General features: G+C 47.5%; 1 long non-coding RNA gene across 1 annotated transcript in view; it reads right to left on the bottom strand.

The window, feature by feature from the left end:
• Nucleotides 1-3,464: 3,464 nt before the first annotated feature.
• The window catches only part of LOC135897067 (uncharacterized), a 53,540-nt gene continuing 37,377 nt past the window's right edge, over nt 3,465-19,627 (bottom strand). The window contains exon 2 of the long non-coding RNA XR_010562887.1: nt 3,465-5,279. This is a non-coding gene — a long non-coding RNA (uncharacterized lncRNA). The remainder of the gene's footprint in view (nt 5,280-19,627) is intronic.

The raw sequence follows: 19,627 nt of genomic DNA, 5'->3' as shown, positions 1-19,627 counted from the left end.
ACTTATGAATCTGCAGCCTGTCTCACAGGCACTACTCTTCTCGTCGGCTTTTGGCGAAAATCCGCTCGATGCTGCCTCATTCTTTCGCTCTGTACTACCTACAGAATTATCAGACAGCCGTTGTCTCTGTGCCATTAACTGATCACAATACTGTATCTCTTTGATCAGTGCTGCTTTCTCTCTCTCATACTTTTGCTCACGCTTACGTTCCTGATACTCACGTTCGCGTTCATTCTCACGTTCGTGACGCTCACAGCTAAGAGTAAGTTCTTGAAGCTCACGCTTCCATTCATTCTCGCGTTCTTCACGCTTACGCTCACTCTTACAGGAACCACGGGAGCGTGAGCGTCGTGAACGTATCACCTCCCAAGCAAGCTCAATGCTTTTGCCATCATTGCCACTATCGTTAATCGCCTTTATGATAGCTGGCGTTTTCATCCGTTCGTCCGCCTCAACTCCCAAATCGTCGCACACCAACAAGTCTAACCTCGTCAACCATCTAAGATCCATGGCAGCTGCTCCGACAGGTGGCTAGAACTGTTTTCCTTAATTTGTGCAAACACACAATGCAACAAACTCCCGATTCCCAGAACTATCAAAATGAACACACAACATTTGAGTCTGGCGAATCAAAAGGAAAAAAACCACGCGCTCACTTACGGTTGCAGCACCCTGCCATCCGGTTCATTTGTCCGCTGTTCCCGGTTCCTCCGGACTCCCTGGGTCGAATGCTCGCTCTTCTTCGCCACTCCCAGTTTCTTCGGACCTCTTTCGACGAAGGCTCTCTCTTCGCTCTTCTCGGTTCCTTAGGATCTCCCTCGACGAAGGTTGATCCGTAGCGCTGCCACCAGCTGTTGCATTCGGAGGCGATCCCACCGCTGCCACCAGTTGTAGGAGTTGGGGACGGACGTCGGGATGAAAAAACTTGGGAGGATTTATTTTACATTATATATAGTGAGACGTCAATGAACAGTCGTACAGTCATTACGGGCCGGCAGCAACTCGGACGCTGCGGCCCGCGGCAAGAAGTTCGAGAGAGGAGAATCCGGGAATGCTCCAGGAATCTCTGGAATGCTCTCGGTCTGCGTCTTTTAAACCCTTCGAGGTCTGGAAGACGCGTAATGTTCGGCCAATGGTGGGCGCCCGAGCGGTGGTGTCACACCCGGCGGCTCCCTGCGGTCTTGCCTTGCTGACTTACGCACCGTCACAAAGGCGGGCGGGGGGGGGGGGCACGCTTGGGCCCCAAGTGTCCGAGGGACCCCTACTCCCGGCGGTATGGCCTCGCTGGCTTGCAAATGTCCTCTTCAAAGGCGGCCGGTGCGACGCTGCCAGGCCTTCCCGGTACATCACAGCCGTCTGGCTTCGGGACTCACGTTACCTGGAACAGTGCCGGGCTATCCCCTCGCTTTCTGGAAGAGTCAAGCATTGAATAGCTCCGGCGGCGTACGAAGTAGGGGCCTTCAACTTGTTTGCACGTGCGCTCCTCTGGAATGTGCTTTCCGTGTTTCTGCGCTCCTTACTTAGCAGTGGCGCGATTCGATGTGGTCTCCAGACCTCGAAGTAAGCTCAGGAAACAGTCCCATATCTAACAATGTCTTTTCCTGACCTTAAGGTCTCAAATCGCCACAAGCACATCCCAAAAAGCTATCGGTGCTCGTACTGCGACACGAGATGGCGGGTGCATGCGTGTATAATTAAGGAGTACATACGAGTATGTACTGTATCCTGCGACAATTGCCCCTTCCCACGCTTATGCTTCGTCGCAACACTTTCGCGTGTTTCACCATGTAACATTGTTGTATTCAGGCGAAGTGGACTTTCGGAAACCAGCCTTATATGCAACGCGCTATGCTTTCCGAGCTTCGAAGCCGATCGCGAGGATTACAAAGGCGGAGTCTGTGCCATTGGTGGCAGCAGCCAATTCAATGAAAAGCACGGCACAGAACGGCAAGAAGCTTAACAGCGAACGTCGAAGCAGCTAGACCTAGCGTTGCCGCAGTGGTGGTTACAGCTGCCAGCAGATTTGCGTGCAAGAGCGCCGGCTCGAGGCGGCGAGGCAATCCAAATGGCGGCGGTGGCGGCTTTGATTAATGCCGTTCTGGACCTAAGGCCGGACGGTGTTCTTGCGTCCGAAATTTCAGACGTTCTTGAATATATGGGGTACGTGGTGGTACCGCGAAGCTGTAGGAATTATCGGGTGTCCAGAAAGTCGGCCGTTCATTGTACACTGGCAACTCCTCCAGCAGACAACACGGTATCAAAGACGCTTTGTTACGATTCCTCTCCGTTACTCAAGCCAGCGTTACCGCGACTTTCCGCTTCAGTAAAGTTACAGCTAATTTTCCCTGATAGAAGTACAAATTCCCTGAGTATTTCGAGACTTCAAATTCCCCGAAAATTTCCCGTTTGCCCTGCGTAGGAGCTGGGCAAAGGTTGTCTTGCATTGCTCCGCAATAGACCCCAAACACACAGCGAGATCCCGGTTATGAAATAAACAGAATGCACAGCTACTCGCAGAACTCCGAGACGAGGAATGCAAACGACAGCGATCCGGCGAGAAAATCAAGAGCTAGAGGGACACCTCACAGAAAAAAATTCAACAGCTCGAATCAGATCACAAACAATCGGTCGCAGAACGGACACAAACCACATCTAATACTAACTCGCACGTAGAAAGCCAAGACTACCAACACGGCAACGCAACAAAAAATAACGAGCAGTACACAGTGGCGCTCAACACGAAAGGCCTAGAATTCGCGGCATCCATCGGGGCAGACTATGGTGGCTGCCGAAACATTCGCCGTGACGACCCTCGCTTATGCAGAACGCATGCAAAAGAGCGCCACCAAAATCAGACCAGCAAGAATAGTGTCGCATGCTTAGGGGCCGCGTTACCAAAACAAGTCACTCAATAGCACCGCCAAAATTCGCCACCAACAGGTCGTATGGTGCCATGGCCAATTTGTTAGCCCAAGGGATTATTAACAGGGCAGACTCGATTGGAACGGTCCTGGGAATTCACCGTAATGGCATCAATAAAACGAATGCCCGAATTACTCATCAGTGCACAACCAGAAAAAAAAAAGAATCAAACAAGAATCAAACCGAGGTATTACCCCCACCTTAAGTTACAAACTACCATGTTCCCCACACACTACAGTGTCTTCACACTACAACACATCATCTGTTTGATAAAACAACTTACACAATCGAGCAATGGGATGCAGAACTAACCAGCTCGGACCTGGGGGGCAAGTCCTTCATACACCGGGTAAAGCGGGCTGTCGAGGCCAGTGGCGCCCTGGGTTAAAGGGGGCTCCGACCATTCCTCCAAAATCATTTTGAATGCTTTTCTTTCCATCTCATGCTTCAAGAACCACCATGCAACTTACCTTTATATATACATGGCACAAGGCACTTACCTTGCCTATGACTTAAAGAATAATGTAGCAGGCAACACATGCTTATATTCGCATACATATGAACATTCATTACCGGATTCACATATTATATACAACATAATCATTCAAAAGAGCATATCCAGCCTTCGTCAAGCTTTTCAACTTGTGATAGAAGTTCCAATGGTACATCTATATGTTCCACACAACCACCGAATTTCGGATCCACTTTCATTTCAATAGAAGTAAATAATCGCTCAATCGCTGGTCCTGATGTATAGACACCTGTCAACTTTCCTCCTACAACCACATCACTGGTACAAAGTTTATCAATGCATGTACTTGAACAAACGTCACTAACATGAACATCTACGCTTGCTTGACTAACTTCTTGCCCACAGTTCAAGAGCTCATCTGGAGGCATTTGATGAGATGAGATGTCGGAGAAGGAGCACTGGTTTGTTGGGCTGTGTTCAGTTCTATTGTCGGTGCATTTCTGAGCCCTATGGGCAAGATGAGACACTTCAGAATTTGCTACCTTTTGCATGCAGCTGGTGCTTGCTGACAATACTGCATCAGTAGACACTAAAGCTGCAGACCGGAGGAATAAGCAGTCTTTACTGGCATTCATGTCTTCTCCAAGGTCACATGGTGATACACCAGCCAATACTGGAGGTACACATTTCAATAAGTACTGATTCTTCATATCCCCTTTTTGCCTCCCACGCCGTCTCCAACAATGAGTTCTTGCATTCTTGTGCTCCGAAACAGGTTCTGTGGATGTATGCAGTGAAGTGTTACATTCTGAGATGGCCTGATTTGGACATACATTTTCAATACAGTTTCCTTCCGTCTCAAGTACAGACTTCAAAGGATCATCCGTGCTACTACTCCACTGCTGCAGACAAGGTTCTGTAACGGCGAGAGCGTCGCAATACACTCCTTTGTTGCTTCTGGTGGTGAATGGACTCTCTTGTAGCTGCACTGTTTCTCTTGTTTGGATGTTTTCAGACTTTTGCAGCAAGGGCATTTCATCAGAGACAGCAAAAAGCCTTGCCACACCATCTACTCGTTGAATTACCACACGCTTCGGGGGTTCCTCAGCCATTCTAGTTACGGTGACCTCTTTAGGCCTATGCTTCATAAGTGAATCATTGACAAAAGCCTGAGTCTTCGGTGGTTCATATACTGTTGTACTTTCAGGCTTACTTTGGAAGTCTGGAGCTACTTCCTGCTTTGTGTGACATGTACATGGTTCAGCTGTAACTTCAGTGCCTTTGGCTTGTGCCAACAATGTCTTCATGCAAGCATTGCACTTTGTCAATAACGACAATACAGACGATGATGTCTCTGATAAATCAATGGAAGGAAATTTCACCGTTTTCAACACACATGATGTCTTTGGACTGGCACGTAAGGTATCCTTTTTCAGCATGGGATCAGTTCTGGAAATTGGAGATTTTATTGGCGATATGTTGGAGAGGTTAGTGCTAGAAATGTTTGTCACACATGTTGTCGGAGAGGTTAGTGTAGGACTTGCACATGGTGAAATATCCATAGGCAGAGGGTCATGACTGTCAGGGCCAAGGGGGCAAGTTTCTTTCTCTAATTTCTCTCCTTTGATAGGCACAGGTGGTGCTACTTCCTTTATAGTTCCATTAGAAGGGTCTGGCCAGGCACAATTCTGGTAGTTCCCATTCCAATATGATTGATGTAAGCCGTAGCCTTGTGGCACTACAAAGCCATAGGAACGATGCTGAAATCCTGGCTGGAGAAATGATGCAGGTGGAGGATAGTGGTACCAAGGGACAGGTGGTCCACCTCCCATATAGTAGTGGCCCCAGTTCACAGCTCCATACTGGTTTTCCATTGTACCAAAACCTGCAAAAAATGGTAGTCCATATAGTGCAGCAAAGCAAGTCCTACAATAAGAAATTAAAGGCACTGTTTCAAGCATTTTCTACAAGAACAATATGCTATAGACCGTTTTATTGGTGAGGAGGAACGTAGCCACGAACCAGCGCACTGCACCGCTCTCCTCCTCGCCCTGAGATGTGCGGATCGCCGTTTCTCCCATGGGCAGCATGGAACAGTAGTGGTTTAAATGCGACTTAGTGTGATTCTAATGTACTCTGTCTTTGCTTGCAGTGATGTCAGACGACTCAACGTCAACGGGCTGCCACTGCACTGTATTCGGTTGCGAAAATAACTTTCGGTAGCGAACGTGATGTGTTTCTTTAGCCGCGGCGACTTTGTGGACTACGCCGCTGCAGTTACAGACAAGCGCTCACTAGAAAGGACTTGACGCCATCACCTTCGTTATGTGTACGTTCAAAACATTTTGTCTTCAGTGAGCGCACGCCGACAAACTCGGTACCTATGATCAAACTGGGGTATGGACGAAAGGTGCGTATTCGAGTCGGTCAACGATTGCGAATGGCCGAAGTCAACTATTTCTTCGTGCAAGCAATTGAAGTTATGCTGTTCGAATGTTTTCCAAGATTATCATGCTTGGTAACTAACATTCTGGTGGAAGTTGACCTAGTATGTGTCACGAAAACAGTATGTGCCGACTAAAAAAATGAAGGTGTCTTCTTTTCCATCTCTAACTTATGCGAGCTACCCCTAATTTACATGGCTTCTCCCGTTGATCCAATTCTCGCCGGCAACTTGTCTGGCTGGCGCCGTGCATCGTGCATTGTATTACTCCAAATAATAAAGTTGCTGTTGCAAAAAGTAGTTGTTCGTTTTCCAGCACTCTTTTTTGGTGCCTTCGGACAGGCACCACTAAGAGCGCGCATATTCTTCCAACGCATCGCATGCGTCTGGTGGATTCAAGTATTTTAGCGACCACTATCATAATGCTGCTTTATCCATGTTGATGACCTTTCTGGTCGTTATTTTGCAGTTCTTTATTTTGTAAAGCCCCTCCAGGGTGTCAGGTAAACAATGATAAGAAAATCGCATCGCAAAAATTTTAGGAGCACGAAGGGCATTTCCTGGGAGCTTCCCATGTACGCTGCTGCTGTGGCACACCGCTGGACACTTCTGATTGTTGTCACGTGAGTGATACCTTAATAGAGATCAAGGCTGCATATACAATAATAACATGTTGCAAGTATGTTACGTATCGACAATGTTCAGACTTGACTCGCCTCCTGTTTAGATTGTGGGCAGGGCTGTGGCAGCAGCTCTAGGCCTGTCGCTGTTTGATAACGTGGCTATTTCTAAGCTCAAAGCTTACTAACGACCAAGCTAAGAAGTTGCCCAATCCCAACAACTTGTTGGAACCTCTCAGGAAAACGCGAAAACTTGCCACTCGTCAGCAGCACGTTCGAGGTGCACACTCTAGCACGATCCCACATGCCAGCATTGCGCCGGACAGTAGATGGCACTGTGATCTCAAAATGGCCCTTAATAAATCTATACTATACTATACTACTGAACCACAGACACAAGTTGAAGTCATATGTAGTCCAGCAGCAGCTTTTCTGTAAATTCTAGGATCTTGGGTTAACCAAAATGTGGTGTGGTTTGGGTCAAACCTACTCAAGACAAGAGGCTGGCTCAATTACATGATGACGGGAATGCGCTCGGAGTGTCTACTAATAAAATAAGAAATGCCAAATGTCTCCTCACTTAATTTTCTGCTGCCCTGTCTTGTGCCATATGAGCCTTCACTTCACTGTCATGTTCGTGTTAAAGCAGCTAATAATTGAGAAAGACAAACACAAAAACCACTAATCACATCAACCTTTTCACACGTGAGATCACTGTAAAGCTTAGTCACCTGATAATCTTGGTATGCTTTCAGATAAAATACAGGTACTGGCCAGTGGTTTATGTTATGCTATGCTTTTCATTTTTTTAAAGGGACAGACAACTGATTTTTAAGGACCTAGTTTTTGATGGCGCAATGCAAAGCTCACCCTCGGTAGTGTTTACATCTGCAGCAGTTACTTCCAAAAGTACATGGATATTTAGTAAGAATTTTTCGATCTGAGCAGCCTCTAAAAAAGTAAGAGTCCCTCTTCCAGCAACGCTGAGAAGTGAGAGTGTTGTCGATAGCCCGCCTTACAAATTGTGGAATCCACCGATCGTTCTGCTTTCACAGGCGTAACTATGGTTAACCACCTACATCTTGACCTTTTCAACTACTTTTGAAAATAAAAACCTGGTGCATTAGGTTCGCATTGTTGTACAGATATTTCTAATATATGTACCGAGTTTTTACCCAAGTGCACACCTACATCATGGCTGGCTGAACCTCCTCACCTCATCTCTCCTCAGCTCTGTCGATAGATGAGCCAAGCCAACTCATCGAAAATGAAGGCGAAAGCAGCGCCACTTTTCCGCTCACTACAAACGAAGGATTATCTGCATATTTTAAGTCAGGAACTTATAACAATCAAAAGTATACTGCATCTCAATACTAACAAAAAGGTCAGTAACTGTGACACTAGTAGAAGGTCACTTATGCAGCTTCACATTTCTGCCGCGTGGGTCACAGGCCATTTTCTGCGACTTTTAACGAAGAATAAAAAATATAAATCAACGTTCAATGAGAAAAACATGGCTCGTTTGAGCCACTACGATATGCAATCATTCCATCAGTGGGGTTATCGATTTATATTCTGAGCAGTTGTCTGTCCCTTTACATTAAGGCTCTGCATTAATTAGCTAACTAGGTTACTATATAAACAACATGTAACGAATGCCCAACTCACTCAAATAACATGAGTAGAGCGTACAATAGTTCACTGATCATGTGCATCCTGCATGAGCCGATTTTTTTTATTTGGGGAAAAAGAATGTATGATGCTGACGGCATCAAACGGTCTCAAGGTGATCATCCATGTTTGCTGACATGGCTGAGAGGGACAGCATGCCTGTCATAGTACTGCTAAATTTTTGTGCACTTTGGTAATGTGTTGTACAGTGGTTAAGTGCCCAACCAGGTATGACTTAGTAGTAAAGGGGCAACAGATTGGCCACCCAGGCCAGCAAGATGGAATTAGTTGATTTCACTCGAAATAAGTTGTCTTACTAGCAATATAAATTATTATCTTTCATACAAAAAACTTAGGAGACGCTAAAGCGTTGCCTTTAAAGGGCCCCACACCAGGTCTAGCCATTTTGAGCTGACAAGCGCAGGGCATACAATGCGCGATAACGATCATGTTTGCAAAGAATTACATCGCTATGCGCAGCGCCAAGGTCTAAAATTTCAATCCAAACGCCATTTTCCTTTTCCCTTGCGGTGACCACGCTCTAAGCCGGACGAATTGTTTCAACAATTCCCTAATGTGCTTTCAAGACCATTTGTTGACGTTGACTGATCACATTTCAATAACCTTTCGATAATTTTTGTGTAAGGGTCATGTCCCTGCGCCTATGTGCTCGTGTCCGCAGTGTGCTTCGCTCATAGTGACACTTGACTTCGATCATTATTCAAGGCAACATCTGTTATTTGTGTGATCTGTTGCTGGAATTGACGAATATGAGTTTAGAGAAATAATATACAAATGGAACGTCTGTGTTTTTTTTGTTTTACTTCACACCGAAGAAAGATAGATGTACTTCAGCTTCGTCTGCTTGTTCTCATGGTCATGCAGTCATGTGCGCAAGTACCGAAACTATGCCATTTTCTACTGTGTTTCAATGCATGATCATGCTCTGCAACCCACTTGTTCTGCTTTAGTATTCGTGTAGCACTGAACTATACCGCTAGACGTGTCCTTGTGCACAGCGTGCAAAATAGTGGGCTGCGCTAACGAGACAACAGCTCGCGCGTGACGCCGTCGGAGGAAGTGCCTAGCGCCGAAAAAAAAAGCTAGGAGAAAAAAAAAATGAAGGCGGGGCCTTCGATGTATGCGTCAAGTGATCCTCGAGGTCCTGTACGGGAGAACGCAGGGAAGGAATTTCGCTTGCATAGGCTACACAGGGCGAGTGGAGAGAGCGTCTTGCTTGGCAGTGGAGCCCACCTGCTGAAATCTCGACTATTAATGAGCTGATTTCAAAAATTTTTGCGGCAGAACACTCCCCAAAGGACACGTAACAACTTTCAGCACAATTTGCTATGGGGCCTGGTGAGGGGCCTTTTGAAAGCAGAACGCAGTAGCATTTAAGGGTTGAGAAGCGCTTCTCACGCTTCTTGGTAACTCCAGCTTATGTAACCGTAATCTTTTCAAGGAAACTCTTGCGGTGAACGCTATGCACGAAGGCGAGCTTTCTGGCTCTTTCCTTTTTCTTTCTCTCGCATGGCCAGCGTGGTTGCTGCCGCAAATGCCTGCGCCATCTACTGGTGCTGCAAAGGAACGAGCGGCGCGCGCCGTTTTGCGATTGCTAGAAAATTTTCACTCACGATCAACACGGTGAACGCCGGATTTTCTGCGCAACGGAGCCCTTAATTCTACTGCTTTCATATTGTCTTTCCAAACAACTGATGGGTATATTATCTGCATAACGTGACCTTTTACATACATATTGCTTTTAGGCCAGTCATACTGAATTGTACACGCACACTGCTCAATATTCACTTCCATGCTGCCTCAAGTTAACCACTTATACACAACATTTTTACACACGATAAGAACTTCATCCATGGCTGAGCACATCTTTTGTTTTTCTGCTTCAGTTAAGGTTTTATTTTGTTTGGAAAGTTTGCCAACAGCAAGCAATACATTTCTAAAAGGCGTATTTTTGCCGCACTTCGTATTTGGTGGTACTATATATGTCTCCCGAAGTATTTTAAGCATACTCTTGAAATTGGCAGGGTAAAAGAAAAGCATGAAGAAGGAAATGCAAACAATCAGCAATCGAAGCCTCACACCCATGCTCAGTGATAAAAAGGGGTGACTTGTCGGCATAGGTAGCTGCATTTTGCGGCAGTTGTGTATGTGCTGCATGTTGTAAGCCGTCAGTAGCACAACTACAGAAACAGCGTCATCACACCAAACAGAACCACGCATAGATAGCGATATAAAGGATTCTGTCACGAATCTCTTTCAGTGATATTACTTTCACGTGACGTGTGTTGGATGATTCGAGAGGTTTTGCTGAACCAGCCAATGCAGCGCGCACTGAAAGCGTGTTGTCGGAGAGTACGCCCCATGTTGTGACATGATGCAACTGCAATATATCTTTAAGAGATGGCGCAGATAAGATGAATGAGCAGTGTTCCGAACAAGGATGACTGCGCCGATGCAACACATGCGGCTGCAGAACAGAATGTGACAGCCAACATTGCGACCTACCTACAACAATATGCCAGTGTCGTCTGCTGTTAAAGATAGCTGCCAACCGCGAACACCTTTGCTTCACTTAATGATTGCAAGCTATCAATGAACTGCCTTGTCCATTCGGAGGGTGCGTATGACACGCTCATGCGGATTCCGTGTACACAGAATTTTGCTACACAATCCGCTGTGCGGGCATCCGCACCGGTCTGCATGCAGGCGGACGCGGGTGAAACGGACGGGTGGATTGGGCGAGTTTTAGCCATTAAGGTGCATTTCTGAAGAGTAAGAGCAAGCGTAAGAGCAAGCATCACATCGTGGGTTTCTCACCCGTGCTCTTGGGACAAAGGAATGACAACACAGTAGTGCAAAAAATAACAAGGGCACTTATTGCGCCTTTCAGACTAACGCCTGCTAACCGAGTTGCTATCCACAAAATATGTCGATGGGCGCGCGATAAATCGCGGAAGATTGACTCACCGCGACCAGACAACGAGCGAATATGTTCGCCCCATGCTGTACACCAACGCCTGGTCGTTCGCGCGTACGGTCACGCAAACGGTGGCGCGTTCGAACCATCGTGTTCGTCCATTCCACGGTGGCCTCGCGAGACGGTCTCGCAGAAACATGGACCGGCGCACGCGCCGAACATCCGCACCGCTTGCCGATCCCGGGCCAAAGAGGAAGAGCCTTCTCCTTTTTGCGCCCAAGTAACCCCGCCGTTAGGTGGCATTAGCAGAGCAACACTCGCGCCATCTCTCGTACTACCCTGCAAGCATACCGACCGTTGCAGTAAAGCCACGCGGCGAAGCCGGATTACAGGAGACGGGAGCTATGCGAGAAAACAACAGGGGACGCGTGAGAGTAGCGCATCCCCACATCCCCCCAACCTTAAATCACTACATATTCTAGCGAAACATGTCACACGGTCTAACATCAACGCCTGCTTCGCGAACAAGGTACTGCATGCAACAGTGGCCACGCCGAGGAAATGTCCACACGCTGTCCATAACATGCGAGCCGACATTGTTTTTGGGTACACCGCTAGCGTCCGCTGGTCACAGCAGCAGCTCTGCAGACTCGACGGCACGATTCCAGGCCAGGAAACCGGAACCGGCGACGCAGTAGTCGGTACGAGCAAGCGTCGCTCGCGCCGACGCGCCGTTTGCGAGAGCCGCAGTAGCTGTTGGTGACCGCCGGCTCTTTTCTCTGCCGCCGAGGGGTGCGAGCCGGATACAGGCAGCCGCCGAAATCGCTGCGCCGAACTGGCCACAGCATCACCATTGCCCGGGGTGGCTCGATCGTAGTCCGGGGCAGCAGCGCAGACGATGTGCAGGTGACAGCAAACGAGGGGTGACTCCACTCAGGCTGCGTACACTCGACGCACTCGGCATACACTAAAGTAGTGCAAGGGAGAGGAATTCTGCATGCCCATCGCTCACGTGGTACGATGTTCAATTCGGCTAGCAAAACATCGGGCGGCTACTCAGATGTTAAGTTCACGTGAACAAAGCTCGCTTCCTTGAGTCGAACAAGTAATTACAATTCGTGCGAGGCTAAGTAGAATAAGGGAAGCAAAGTGCAACACCTCAACGCCACAGTCCACAGGTTGTGCGCCTCAATGTGCGACAGGCAGCTTCGTAAAGCATTACGCCTAAAGCGTCGCTACCCTGACAACAATTAAACGGCATCCAAAAAAAAAAACACCCAAAATGGGCGCAAAACAGGCAGCCGCGAGAAGACGTCAGCTCTGTTAGGTCGTCCTACCCCGTTCGGCGCACAGCATCCGAGTTGACGCCCACCGTCCCAGACGGTGCCGGAGCGGCCGGTGCCAGGCCGCAATACCAGTCAGCCCGTAGCGGCACCCGTGGCCCGCGGCAACCCGGAGCCGCGACTTCATCAGAGTCAGAGATAGAAGATATTTACAAAACCAATTCGGACCACCCGCGATGCTTCTGTACTCACTCGCCTCAGGCTTGCCAATGCTCTGCGGGCGCTAAGCCTCACTCTCCCAGGATGTAGACCACGTGGCTGTTGTACCGACGAATGTCATTTTGAAAAATCATTTGCGAAAAGGCTTAGAATGCTGAAGAGTTCAAACACACTACAGCCGCCGTCGCCTCGCTCAAGAAAGCACGCCACCGACGCTAGCGATCATAATCCACGCTAGTCCTACGCTTCGGTTCAAAAGGTCTCGAACGAAGCAAAACTATCGTCCGATGCCCCAAGAGGTCCACGTTGGGCAGCCATATGTGGGGTTCTCACCCGTGCTCTTGGGACAAAGGAACGATAACACAGTAGTGCAAACAATCACAAGGGCATGTATTGCCCCTTTCATAGATTAATGCCTGCTAGCCGAGTTGCTATCCACAAAATATGCCGATGGACGCGCAACAAATCGCGGAAGTCCGACTCACCGCGACCGGATAACGAGCGAATATGTTCGCCCCAAGCTGGACACCAACGCCTGGTCGTTCGCGCGTACGGTCACGCGAACGGTGGCGCGTTCGAAAGATCGTGTTCGCCTATTCTGTGGTAGGCCTCGCGAGACGGTGTCGCAGAAGCATGGATCGGCACATGCGCAGAACGTCCGTACCGCTTGCAGAGCCCGAGCCAAAGAGGAAGAGCCTTCTCCTTTTTGCGCCCGAGTAACCCCGCCGTAAACGGCGTTAGCAGAGCAACACTCGCGCCATCTCTCGTACTACCTTGCAAGCATACCGACCACCGCAGTAAAGCCACGCGGGGAAGCCGGCTTACAGGAGACGGGAGCTATGAGAGAAAACATATCAGGGGACGCATGAGAGTCGCGCATCCCCACAACATATACCATGTTTCAAAATTAGTTATGCATATTTATGACTATTGGCTGGGAGAGAGAGGACAATTGCCATTTTGAGCTGCATTGTTATAATAGGCGGAGAATACTTGCTTAAAAATGACAAAAGCCTAATTGACCATCAACAAGATTTCACTATACAACTTTCTGGTTACTTCAGCAACATCTTGTAATTTATGAAATGAAGCCGCAATGGGGGTTATAGCGCAGGAGGATACGGACAAGAGCGATACGACAAGGACTAGGGCTAACTTTCAACTGGGTGTTTACTTCCCTATATTTGTAGGCCCGCGTACTCAAAAGGCCTTCCAGCGCTATGACCCCATCGCCCCCAACTAGCCCAAACAAGCACACTTCGAAACGAAGCCACTGAGCTATCAAGGACTATCTACTTGGAATAACTTTGAGACACCTGTTTATAGAAAAGTGCCGTCAAACTTGATTTAAAATGCACTGTTCTACTTTTAAACACGACACAGTTTTATGTACTGCAGGGCCAAAGTAACTAGAATAAAAATGAATTTCGTTGCATACTTTGGGAACGCACATTCGAAATTGGTGTCATCCTCAGAATTTGTTCCAAGTGGATTTGTCTTATATAACTTACTGGCTAAAATGTATAAATTTATGTGATGTAATTACACGATCAATAAAAAGCTGTTCGTCTATTATGAATGTCGATTTCTTCTACATGTCTGCTGCTTCAAGCAATGCAGCCAATGGACAAGAGCAGTGCTAACTGCCACAGGCAATATCATAATTTCTGAAAAGGTGCTTTGAAATACACTATAGATATGCAATGACTAAAATAGTATGATCTGCATTGCTTGTTATACTTTCATGCTCTGAATGGTGCCTACTATTTATTTATAAAGGTATGCCATGTTCTTTTTTATTTTATTTTTTATTAGGCCTTGATATAGGCCCGAATGCCGGAAACTCTAATCCTCTCAATAAAATTGATTTTAATAAGAACAGCTTTATGCGCTTTATTTCATATGCTTGATTTCATGTTTTAAAAAATGATAACGCAGCAAAGATCAGACGTTGATAGCGCTGCGAGCGCAAGCGACCTCACTGCGGCTTGCGTTTGGGGCCGCTAACCTATAACGTGTTTCTGCTTGCGTACGCAAACGCACCCAAGCGCTAGGGGCCCCAACGCCTTGCGTCCCCTAAACTAAAACTTTCTATTACCTCTAAAGCATGGTGCACCGCTGTGTATGCGCTCAGCCGTGCTTACAGCCATGCGCAAGCCCGACCCCTCGCACGCGCGATTTATCTCGCTGATCAAGCACGCGTGCGAAAGAGGGGGAGTGAAGCTTAATCGCGTTACCGCGGTCTTGCTTCACTGCCACTCTTTCCCTATGCTCGCACGGGAAGGCGACACTCATGAAGCCACCATCTTTACTGCCTCATCGTCGCAATTTCATTCGCACCTAAAAAGCACACACTGCGCGGGCGGCGACAGGATCTTATCGCATTTGGTATTTGCAGGAACATGATGCGGCTCCACTTCGGCGGTCGCTCCTGTCGCGCGGCGCGCTATTTGAGAGGCGCGTTTGCAAGCAGCCGCTTGTAATTTAATCATTTGACCATCTATATCCGCGGAAGTTTCCGTTGTTTCGGCATTCCATTGCGGCGGCAGTGAAATTTTGTTGTATTGAAATCGCATGCAAGTACACATCATTATAGAGGTTTTAAATATGTGGTGTTCTATGGACAAGATTCTATGAAACGTTAAATACTTCGTTATATCGACAATTTCGTTATAGGAAGTTCGTTATATCGAGCTTTACCTGTCATCATCATCATCAGCCTGGTTACGCCCACTGCAGGGCAAAGGCCTCTCCCATATTTCTCCAACAACCCCGGTCATGTACTAATTGTGGCCATGTCGTCCCTGCAAACTTCTTAATCTCATCCGCCCACCTAACTTTCTGCCGTCCCCTGCTACGCTTCCCTTCCCTTGGAATCCAGTCCGTAACCCTTAAAGGGACACTAAAGTGAAACGTGATTTCTTCTGCATCAGTAAACCACCGTTCTACAACACCAAAAACACCACTCTTACAACGATAAGACGTTTGGTAAGCCAGAAAAAGCGCAAGAACGAAATGCGGGTGGCGACGCCTACTTGAGTTCCCGCACCTGGGGACTGTGACGTCTTGGATTTTGATGGCATCTTCTAGGGCCTACTAATTATATATAGCGGTACAGATTGACTACATTGTGTTCTAAAGGAACCAAATATTAAACATGCCAAGTTTCAGGAACCTTTATTCAGCCAACGCGGCCCAAATGCGAAAACAAACTTTGGAATCCCTGACGTCACGCTGACGTACCGGCGCTGGCATTTCGGCGCGAAATTCAAATACTGATACTTTGACCTTCATTTTCTCATCTAATATTTAAACTATTTTCTTGAAATGACTGCCTGCAGGTTTCTCGAACAATGCTTTATTAGTCTAAACTCATTTATTGTTTCCCTTTAGTGTCCCTTTAATGACCATCGGTTATCTTCCCTCCTCATTACATGTCCTGCCCATGCCCATTTCTTTTTCTTGATTTCAACTAAGATGTCATTAACTCGCGTTTGTTCCCTCACCCAATCTGCTCTTTTCTTATCCCTTAACGTTACACCTATCATTCTTCTTTCCATAGCTCGTTGCGTCGTCCTCAATTTGAGTAGAACCCTTTTCGTAAGCCTCCAGGTTTCTGCCCCGTAGGTGAGTACTGGTAAGACACAGCTATTATACACTTTTCTCTTGAGGGATAATGGCAACCTGCTGTTCATGATCTGAGAATGCCTGCCAAACGCACCCCAGCCCATTCTTATTCTTCTGATTATTTCTGTCTCATGATCCGGATCCGCAGTCACTACCTGCCCTAAGTAGATGTATTCCCTTACGACTTCCAGTGCCTCGCTGCCTATTGTAAATTGCTGTTCTCTACCGAGACTGTTAAGCATTACTTTAGTTTTCTGCAGATTAATTTTTAGACCCACTCTTCTGCTTTGCCTCTCCAGGTCAGTGAGCATGCATTGCAATTGGTCCCCTGAGTTACTAAGCAAGGCAATATCATCCGCGAATCGCAAGTTACTAAGGTATTCTCCATTAACTTTTATCCCCATTTCTTCCCAATCCAGGTCTCTGAATACCTCCTGTAAACACGCTGTGAATAGCATTGGAGAGATCGTATCTCCCTGCCTGACGCCTTTCTTTATTGGGAGTTTGTTGCTTTCTTTATGGAGGACTATGGTGGCTGTGGAGCCGCTATAGATATTTTTCAGTATTTTTACATATGGCTCGTCTACACCCTGATTCCGTAATGCCTCTATGACTGCTGAGGTTTCGACAGAATCAAATGCTTTCTCGTAAACAATGAAAGCTATATATAAGGGTTGGTTATATTCCGCACATTTCTCTATCACCTGATTGATAGTGTGAATATGATCTATTGTTGAGTAGCCTTTACGGAATCCTGCCTGGTCCTTTGCTTGACAGAAGTCTAAGGTGTTCCTGATTCTATTTGCGATTACCTTAGTAAATAGTTTGTAGGCAACGGACAGTAAGCTGATTGGTCTATAATTTTTCAAGTCTTTGGCGTCCCCTTTCTTATGGATTAGGATTATGTTAGCATTTTTCCAAGATTCCGGTACGCTCGACGTTATGAGGCATTGCGTATACAGGGTGGCCAGTTTCTCTAGAACAATCTGCCCACCATCCTTCAACAAATCTGCTGTTACCTGATCCTCCCCAGCTGCCTTCCCCCTTTGCATATCTCCCAAGGCTTTCTTTACTTCTTCCGGCGTTACCTGTGGGATTTCGAATTCCTCTAGATTATTTCCTCTTCCATTATCGTCGTGGGTGGCACTGGTACTGTACAAATCTCTATAGAACTCCTCAGCCACTTGTACTATCTCATCCATATTAGTAATGATATTGCCGGCTTTGTCTCTTAACGCATACATCTGATTCTTGCCAATTCCTAGTTTCTTCTTCACTGTTTTTAGGCTTCCTCCGTTCCTGAGAGCATGTTCAATTCTATCCATATTATACTTCCTTATGTCAGCTGTCTTACGCTTGTTGATTAACTTCGAAAGTTCTGCCAGTTCTATTCTAGCTGTAGGGTTAGAGGCTTTCATACATTGGCGTTTCTTGATCAGATCTTTCGTCTCCTGCGATAGTTTACTGGTATCCTGCCTAACGCAGTTACCACCGACTTCCATTAAAAAAAATTAAATTTTGGGGTTTTACGTGCCAAAACCACTTTCTGATTATGAGGCACACCGTAGTGGAGGACTCCGGAAATTTCGACCACCTGGGGTTCTTTAACGTGCACCTAAATCTAAGCACACGGGTGTTTTCGCATTGCGCCTCCATCGGAATGCGGCCGCCGTGGCCGGGATTCGATCCCGCGACCTCGTGCTCAGCAGCCCAACACCATAGCCACTGAGCAACCACGGCGGGTCCACCGACTTCCATTGCACACTCCTTAATGATGTCCACAAGATTGTCGTTCATTGCTTCAACACTAAGGTCCTCTTCCTGAGTTAAAGCCGAATACCTGTTCTGTAGCTTGATCTGGAATTGCTCTATTTTCCCTCTTACCGCTAACTCATTGATCGGCTTCTTATGTACCAGTTTCTTCCGTTCCCTTCTCAGGTCTAGGCTAATTCGAGTTCTTACCATCCTGTGGTCACTGCAGCGCACCTTGCCGAGCACGTCCACATTTTTTATGATGCCAGGGTTAGCGCAGAGTATGAAGTCTATTTCATTTCTAGTCTCGCCGTTCGGGCCCCTCCACGTCCACTTTCGGCTATCCCGTTTGCGGAAGAAGGTATTCATTATCCTCATATTATTCTGTTCCGCAAACTCTACCAATAACTCCCCCCTGATATTCCTAGTGCCTATGCCATATTCCCCCACTGCCTTGTCTCCAGCCTGCTTTTTGCCTACCTTGGCATTAAAGTCACCCATTAGTATAGTGTATTTAGTTTTCACTCTACCCATCGCCGATTCCACGTCTTCATAGAAGCTTTCGACTTCCTGGTCATCATGACTGGATGTAGGGGCGTAGATCTGTACAATCTTCATTTTGTACCTCTTATTAAGTTTCACAACAAGACCTGCCACCCTCTCGTTAATGCTATAGAATTCCTGTATGTTACCAGCTATATTCTTATTAATCAGGAATCCGACGCCTAGTTCCCTTCTCTCTTCTAAGCCCCGGTAGCACAGGACGTGCCCGCTTTTTAGCACTGTATATGCTTCTTTTGGCCTCCTAACTTCGCTGAGCCCTATTATATCCCATTTACTGCCCTCTAATTCCTCCAATAGCACTGCTAGACTCGCCTCACTAGATAACGTTCTAGCGTTAAACGTTGCCAGGTTCATATTCCAATGGCGGCCTGTCCGGAGCCAGTGATTCTTAGCACCCTCTGCAGCGTCGCAGGTCTGACCGCCGCCGTGGTCAGTTGCTTCGCAGCTGCTGGGGACTGAGGGCCGGGGTTTGATTGTGTTGTTCATATAGGAGGTTGTGGCCAAGTACTGCACCAGGGTGGCCAATCCTGCTCTGGTGATAGAGTGCGTTACTGGTTCTGGTCACCGGGATCAGGCCGCACTCCAGGCCTGTTTATGCAATTTATCAACACGCGGATTTTTTTTAATCCGGTGGAAAATTGCCGGCACCGGGATTCGAACCACGGACCTCTTGCACGCGAGGCGGGTGTTCTACCTCTACGCCACCGCTGCAACTACGTGGCTGCGGACTACCGAACGAACTCGTGGCTGAGTGGTAGCGTCTCCGTCTCACACTCCGGAGACCCTGGTTCGATTCCCACCAGCCGATCTTGCAAGATGTTTTTTATTTATGAAGTGCCTTCTGGGATTTATCGCTCACTGCCAACGCCGCGGACGCCGACGCCGACGACACCGGATTTTATGCGACACGAGCTCCTTAACGCTGTCACGTTAAAACAGCGCAGGGCGCGAGCCAATCACAGGCGTCCCTCCCTCCGGAGGAGAAAAAGGGTGTGATCGCGCGTTCGCTCGCCTTCGCACCGCCGTTTCCCGCGAGTTGGGGACGGGGCAGTCAGATGGGGAGGCCGCATTCGGTTCGTTCTGCCTACGAGCAGGCTGCGTTGAAGGAACGGCAGC

This window comes from Dermacentor albipictus, chromosome 5, assembly GCF_038994185.2.
Source record: "Dermacentor albipictus isolate Rhodes 1998 colony chromosome 5, USDA_Dalb.pri_finalv2, whole genome shotgun sequence".
NCBI lineage: Eukaryota > Metazoa > Arthropoda > Arachnida > Ixodida > Ixodidae > Dermacentor > Dermacentor albipictus.
Note: the sequence above shows the minus strand (reverse complement) of the source record. Positions and strands in the feature narration are given on the sequence as shown.